The sequence below is a fragment of the Leptosomus discolor genome, chromosome 11 (genome assembly GCF_034619465.1).
Source record: "Leptosomus discolor isolate bLepDis1 chromosome 11, bLepDis1.hap2, whole genome shotgun sequence".
Lineage (NCBI taxonomy): Eukaryota > Metazoa > Chordata > Aves > Leptosomiformes > Leptosomidae > Leptosomus > Leptosomus discolor.
The window spans coordinates 18,809,139-18,817,016 of NC_141401.1; positions in this window are offsets into that span (position 1 = coordinate 18,809,139).

A 7,878-nucleotide genomic window follows, 5' to 3' on the forward strand; every position below is an offset into this window, starting at 1 on the left:
TGTGTCCCTGAATCCAGTGCCTGAGTCCAGCTCCTGCATCCCGTCCTTGTCTGCTGCCCAGTCCAGCCTGGGACTGCCCCAGTGCCAGCCCTGCAGCGTGGAGGTGACGTATCATCATCAGGGTGGGGGAGCTGGGTTCGGTATTGGGTTTGTATCTGTTTGTATATTTCATTATTTTCTTATTCTTATCTTTTCTTTTATCATTATTGTTTCAGTAAAGCTGTTTTAGTTTTCTTTTCCAAACTGCAAAGTCTCTCTCCCTTGTTCTCTCTCCCTTGCCCTTTTGGGAGAGGAGAGGGGTTAATAGAGAGCGTCTGTCATTCGTTAGTGGCCGGCCCAGCCTCAACCCTTGGCAATGTTTTTCTGAATTTCCAGGAAAAACGGTACGGTGAGAAGTGATACAGAATTTCAAAGCAGCCCGTTCACTGGTAGAGTTAGGATTTCTGCACACTGGAAAAGCAAGTGTAAAAGGAAGTTTTCCATAACTGTATAAATGAAGAGCATTCAGCCTCCAGAAGGTAATATGCTGTTAGCTTCTGACACATTGATGCTGTATTATTATCAAGGGTTCTTCTAAGTTGTGGCAACAGTAAGCAGCAGTTTTTGGACGTCAGAATTAGAGACAGACTGTTAAACACCTACTGTTCTCCAGCATTCTTTTACTTACCATCTAGTTTGTATTTTTATTATGAATACTGTGTTCGACTTGTAATTTTCTGATCAACTGAAACTGCAAAATGCTGATAAATCTCAATGATAACATAATTATAATGAAATCAGATGCGCCACTGATTGAAGGCAGATGCAGTCTGGAGAGTGTGACTGGTGTCTTAAAAATAGCACTCTTGGAATAACAACAGGGAACCTAAAATGATTTTTAATGCTAATGTTACAGTGGCTAAGTAAATCCTATGACAAACAGCTATTTAGAAAGATAGACAGAAATAAGATTGGGGTGGAGGTTTTTTTGGCACAGAATCTCTTAATTCTAAGAATGAGACTAAGAAGTCTCATGGATGAAAGGAAAATAATCCAGAAAAGAATTTTAAATATTAAAATGTATAGTCTACCTCTCTTTCCAAATCACTCCAACTCCACCTTCTATCAAGATCACTTAAAATTTTTTGGATTGTTTTCTGACCTGCTAAAAGAAATCAAGTTTCTTCCAAATTAGCTTTTGGTCCTCTAGATAACACACACATACATCTTGGGTAGCTTCTGACCAATCTAGGAATTGTAAGGCTTAGTTAAAAATTATGTGGAAGGCTTTCTATTTGGTCCCGATTTAAGCTGGGCTTTCACAACTCCCAGCATTGCTCCTCATTCTGGCTATATAATGACTTTTTCTTTTTTTAATTATTTTTAAACGAGTAGTGATGTACTCAGGTGATAATTTAAGAAGTCATAGCATTCTTTAAAAAACCAAACAACCGAACAGAAGAAACCAACCAAAAACCTAGACTAGGATTATGTGGCAATAAGATCACTAAAACCAGCTACATTGTAGTGTAAACTTTCAAAGAAACCAACATTTTTGTAGTTCTGGCCCTTTGTAGGTCTAGATTCTACGTTTTTAAAAAAACACCTGCAACTAAACTTTAAAACAAATATAACTAAAAGTTTTAAGACACAATGTTTAATCCAAACATAAGTCCTCTGTAAACTAACAAGGGAAAAAAACCCAACCAACCAACCAACCAACCAATTATTCCATTAAGTCACTACTTTGAAAACAAGGGACTGAATACCACAGCTACGGAACACAAGCCTAAGATGCCAAAGCACTGAGACAGGCTCATACTCTGTTGTGGCAGTTCCACCCCATGTCCTGCTTCCAAGCGACACTGAACATGTTGTTCTCCCTTCCATACATCCTAAGCTGTTTGATTTAGGCCACAGGCACGGGAAATGAATCTCACTCTACATTTCTTCACAGACATACGCATTTTAATTGTGCCAGAAAAATGTTTGTAATGCAGGTAGCATATCACAATGTCACAGAGTGAACTCCCTGCCTCATTTGTGTATTTCTTCTTTCCTCAACCAAGCCCAGTGTAAGCAATTTAATTCCCACTGCCTAAATTCCCTTTTCAGTAGCTGAATACCATATAACTGTCTACTACCTTACTCCAAAATGCAGAGTAAGTAACTGTACTGTCACAGAAATGAGAAAGAGACCCCAATTACAACTGTATGAGCACTTGGATGTTGCAACAGATTTTTGATCCACCCTTTCATGTCGCTCATTACTCAAATTCCCTTAGGGCTTGCCCTTCTTTTTGTTTGGGTTGGTTTTTTTTTTTATTTACTTCAGCTTCCATGCAGGTTTTAGATTGAGATTCCTAAGTTTACATAACATCAGTTCAGCTCCGATTCAAAGGTGTCTTACCTGATTGTATAAACAGAAGACTGAAGCAATTTTAAATTCAAAGTCTCTTGAAGTCTTATTACAGAGGAGTTCGTAAGAAATACTGGTGGGTCATTTTTCTAATATGATTGTTTCAAGTCAGCAAACTGAGCATGGTGATGATGCATTTTGAATTTGCTGCTCAAGCACATTTTATAGATGCTTTCTGATGCTGGAAAGACCTGAAGAGTTTTGACTGGTAAAGTAGACCAAACCAACTATTGTCTATCTGCCTAGGTCATTTGCCTCTATAGCAAATAACTTTCAAGGTACAGATAATATGAAAGCCATTGAATACTTACACCCAAACAGGTTTTATTACAAGAAAGAATCACCTTGGGATTTCCTTTCTTCAGAATAATCACTGTCTATAGCATCTGCTATTAGTAGCTGAAGTTCCACACCACACTTTCAGCCCACCCTCTTTTTCTTTTTAGAGTCCCTGTTATCACTATTAGAGCAATCTGTAATCAAATACAGGCTAATCATTCTGATACAAATACATCATACTGAAGATTACCACATATGAAGCTTGAATTTTCTAAACTTATCTCATGTCTCCAGTAACACAAAACAATTAAAGATGTGCTTTACTAATCTTTAATAGATAATAATTGGAATTAGTTCTCCAAAGGGAGGGTTTGAGTGTGTGTTTACCAACAGAAGAACACCGATGATTGATCAGAAATAAAACCAGAATGTTTAGTCTAATTACTTTGTTAGTTATCTGAATATAACTCACATTTTATTTAAAATTGTTTGTCTAGAAAAACAAGATTGCCACTGGAAACAAGAAATCCCTTAGCTTTCTTCTTTCCACTGGCAATCTGCTAACAGCAGCAAATTACATTCAAATTGCACATCAACTAGTATTAGTATTAATTGTAAACTAACCTCAGTTCACTTAATTGTGGGCATAATGAAGTATTACAATTAGCCATAATATATTATTTAAATAAGAAATATCAATATTATTTAGAGCAGGTGCCAATTACGGCAGGCAGTGAAATATGCCACCAAAAAGGACTTCAATTAGAAATCCAATTTCAGCAAAGACAAAGGTCCCTGTCACTCTGGTAAAACGGCTAGCAGCCCTAATGCACGTCACCTCCCCAGGGGAAGGGAGGCTACCTTGGCGCTCACCTGCACCTTGCCCTGTGGGTTCACAGGAGCTCTGGAGAGGCAGGTTACAGCTACAACTGCAGACTTCTGCAGAACAGGCTTATACAGCACTGTACAGGAGGAAGAGCTCGCTACATAAAAACATTAGGTTCAAGATGCTAGTGTAGTCTTATTTGGTCTTAAAATTACTTGGGTCAAAGTCTGCATTTATAATCACTACCATTTGCAACCCTCTGCTTAAGAATATGATAAATACAAAACATAGTTTTCAATGGATTTGGATGCAAAAACTCTAGGGCTAGATACTTACATACCTCCTTTTCAGTATTTTAAAACTTTCAAAATTCATTTCTGGCTCCTTATCCCAGTTCTCTGCGGTTTTGAGCAAAGTAGTAAAGGCTGAAGTTTAAATCCCCACCGACATGAATTTGAATTGAAGATCTTAGCTCTCCTAAAAAAAAAAAAATTATCCAGTTTGGTGTTCCTACCCCCCGTTCTCTATCAGGATAAGGACATTCACTCAAAATACTCATGTCAAACTTACTGTCAGATAGTGTAACCAATGTTTTTGCCAGAATACATTCATCTTTCCAATAAAGAAATTGCATCCAGCAGAACGGTATCTGCCAAAGTGGAAACAAACCACATCTATAAAGCAGCCTAGGCTAATTTATTCTAGTTAAACTTTATACTAAAGATGACTTATGCTAGAGCTGACAAAATCTATATTTCTTAGCTTTCATACATCCTCCCTGCTTCACATCTCAGTTTGTAAAATTATGAAGTAAATTTAGTGACTCAAGGTTAGCAAAACACGAAAAATGTCAGGGGAAAAAGTAAAAATAGCAAGTATATTCTGTGTATTCTACACTTCCTAGAAATGTTTCTAGGTTGTGTTGGACCCTGAAATTGGGGTTATCAAATGAATGTTGCCAACAACAAGACACAGTATCAATGATTCTTTTAATTTTCCAACTATTCAAAAGCATTAGTCAGTTTCTGACATCATGTTGCAATAACACAAAGTAAGGAAAAGATTTTGATTAGCTAGGAAAAGTTGAAGAGAAAAATTGCAAGCTGAAATGTGCTGCAAGTATGCTCAAGTTTCAGCCACAGGCCCACGGTGATAGAACTTTTCTTGCTGTACATTAAGATAATTTCAGTATACTACAATTATGTGCCTAATTAAAATTAAGAAATTAGAACACAGTTAAAAGGAATGATATTTTGCTCACAGCTAATTTCATTAAAGTATTAATGAACAGGACTCATTTTATGGCTAGAGGGCAACTACTTTCTGCAAAGTACTTCCATGCTAGCTAATTTATTCATGCATGAAAAACAATCCAATGAGAAATGAGCGAGCCGGGAACTGCTGGTCCTAATTAAAATATTTAAAACACCATGTCTATTCTGTTCCATCTAGCCAAAGACCTAAGCTAGGAGCCAGCACGATACCAATTAACATGGAACAAGCAAACACACAACACCCACAGATTCTGATTAAAGTGCATATGATTGCACCATACAATAGGTTGTTCTACACATGTATGCAAATGTTTAATTAACCCATGTCTAAATCTCTCTAATGTTCAGAAATCGATACTTTAAATCCTGAACAAGTGACAATCAGACTGCATGATGTTCACTTTTATCTATCACAATGCTTTCTTAGCAAACTCATTGGAGTCATCCTGCAATTCACGCAGTAAAGTACTTAAGGGAGGGAGGGGAGGCAGAAGTAGAGGAGGAAAAAGAACAGGCAAAAGATTTTCTTCTCTGCGTTTTAGACAGCAATGAGATAGCTGGTTGCCAAAGGCTTGGAAAGGGAACGCAATGTTGGGTTAGCCTCAGGTAATACAATATTTTTCATTAATAATTGAAGGAAGAGCCTGGGACTAAACCCATTTGTCAGTCTTGGACGGTGGCAACAAAAACAAAATAAAAATGCTTCTTTATAAACCAAAGAGCTGTTTGTCGGGGAAGAACCCAAGGGATGGTTCCCACTAGAGAAGAACACTGTAAAGGCTCAGAGAGAAGTTGGAGACTTGCAAACTTAGTAGAAAGCAGGATCAGAAACACAGAAAATGCTCTAAACTTTACTTCACACACAGATGAGAAAAATCTGAGTTCAAGGAGACTTGAAAAAACAGAAATTTGCCTCAGTTTGCACCATCGTAGGTCTTCCTTTTTGAAAAGTTTCTAGGGCTTTTTTTCCCCTCTCAGTTAATCTTCAAGCATTTCATGAGAAGTCTGGCTCCCCACAGAGGGTTTTCTTCCCCTTTTCTATTCTATTCCCCTACAACACTCACATACTAGTTTCTTCATTAAATTCAGCAAATGAAAGAAATTAAATAGCCTTCCCTTGCTTTTTCTGGCTGATGGGGTAGACTTACTTCTGCCCTTCTCTAATTGACAAGATTTGTGACCTGTTGATGGAAATGTCAAATTAAAAAGAACCCACAGTTGCCAGAAATCCCACTAGAGAAACTGTTACAAAAATTTTCCTATTATCAGACCATGAAATCTGTTAGCACAGCCAGTGTTCATCCAAATTAATTTGTGCTCAGTCTTCGTTCACTGGCTGTGGAGTGGCAAGTTAGTAAGACAAGAGTAGGCTCACACACACTCTGACTCTTCTCATTTTGAGGTATTTTGTGCCCTGGACTTGGTCCTCGCACTCCTCTGATTCAAGGGAAGACACAGAGAGCTCTAATCCTCCAGAGCGCCAGTGGCGCGGAGATATACGGCCAGAAGAGGAAAAGTTATGATGAGCTGAGGAGCTCAGAAAGACTGAAGGTCTGGAATGCAGATGAAGGAGAAGACACTGAAAGTGAAAGGCTGCAAGGAGCTTTCAAGGAAGATGTATAGGCCAAGAACAATTAAAGTTACTGGCAGAGGGAGTGAAGAGAAGTGTCTGTAGGACACAAGAGCAAGTAGAAGATCTGAGAAATACAGAAGAACACAAAGACAGCAAAGAAAACACAGGTGCAAATCCAGCGGAAGCAGACATCCTTATGCCCATGCTTAACAAGAGACATGAGCACATCTTCCCAGTTCAGGTGTGTGGAAGGATATCTACGAAATAAGGGACATGTGAACAATCCAGCCTTTCCAGAGAACCTGAGCTGGGACGTACTGGAACTGCGGAAAGCATAAACAACTTCCGGTGCAGAGGGCACGAACATCTTTCAGGTACAGGAGAAGAGACAGCAGCTGTTAATGACACAGTTTTCATTTCTTGAAGAAGATGGATGTGAACATTTGTGAACGTGACTTGAACATGACTCGCAATGTGGCCTGTAATCTCTTGGAAAGATTTCACTGCAGTTAAAGATCAGGCTTTTTCAGGACCTGCAGAAAGTTCCTCCTCCCTTTGGAATATCCCACCAAGAGGAACTTCATGAACAAACTACAGAATGAAACATCTAGAGGATTTTTCTTTTACTGCCAAACAAGTTCATTCAAGTTTAAATCAGAATGGATTTTAAATTTAAATGCTAAGGCTTACAAGTGTCAAATTCTGTCTTTTCCCTAAACACCAAAGGCGTGAGCTTGTGGGGAAGGGAAAACGAAAGGAACAAAAGAAAAAGAGAGACTGAGCAACTTGAAAAAGGACAAGAAACTACTGAGCACCATTAAAACCTCTCTTTAAAAATTACAGTTAAATTTAAAAAGGGAAAATCCCTATCTTGCTTTCTACCTGTTTGTTTAGGATTTTGACAAAGTAGCATTAAAAAAAAATAAAAGCAACTTATGTACTGTGTTATAAAACTTTACAGCCATGTCAACTTCAGCTACAACTTTTTCATGTATGCTGGCACAAACTGGGTGAAAACCAGGCAGTGATAGAAAAGCAGATAATGTAGGATAGTTTAGCAGTGATGGCAGTCCGGTGGCATTCGTCCTGGACTCAACACTGATCTACAAGTACACTTGAAAATTGTGGAAAAGGCAAGAATATTAATTGGGAAAGAAAGAGACCGAGAGGGAAGAAAAGGGATGCCTGGTGATAAAAACAAAGGGGGCAAGAGGTGGAATCGAACAGAAATGGTAAGGCCAAAGAGATCTGAAGAGGAAAAATATGTTCATAAGGGAGGAATATGGGGATTTAGGAAAGAAAAAGGAGATTAATTTTAAAAGATAACAAGAACAGTCAACACAAATGAAAAGTGTGCTTAAACAACCATAAGGAGTGCATACTGAAGTCAGGACAGCAAGACCATCTCAAAAAAAAAAAAAAAAAAAAAAAAAAATTTCCTGTAACATCCCTAACCTTTGGATTTAAAGGCCAGCCTCTGTTTAATCTCAGTTGCTCTCAGTACTGCCTACAGTGCTGTTGATCAAAT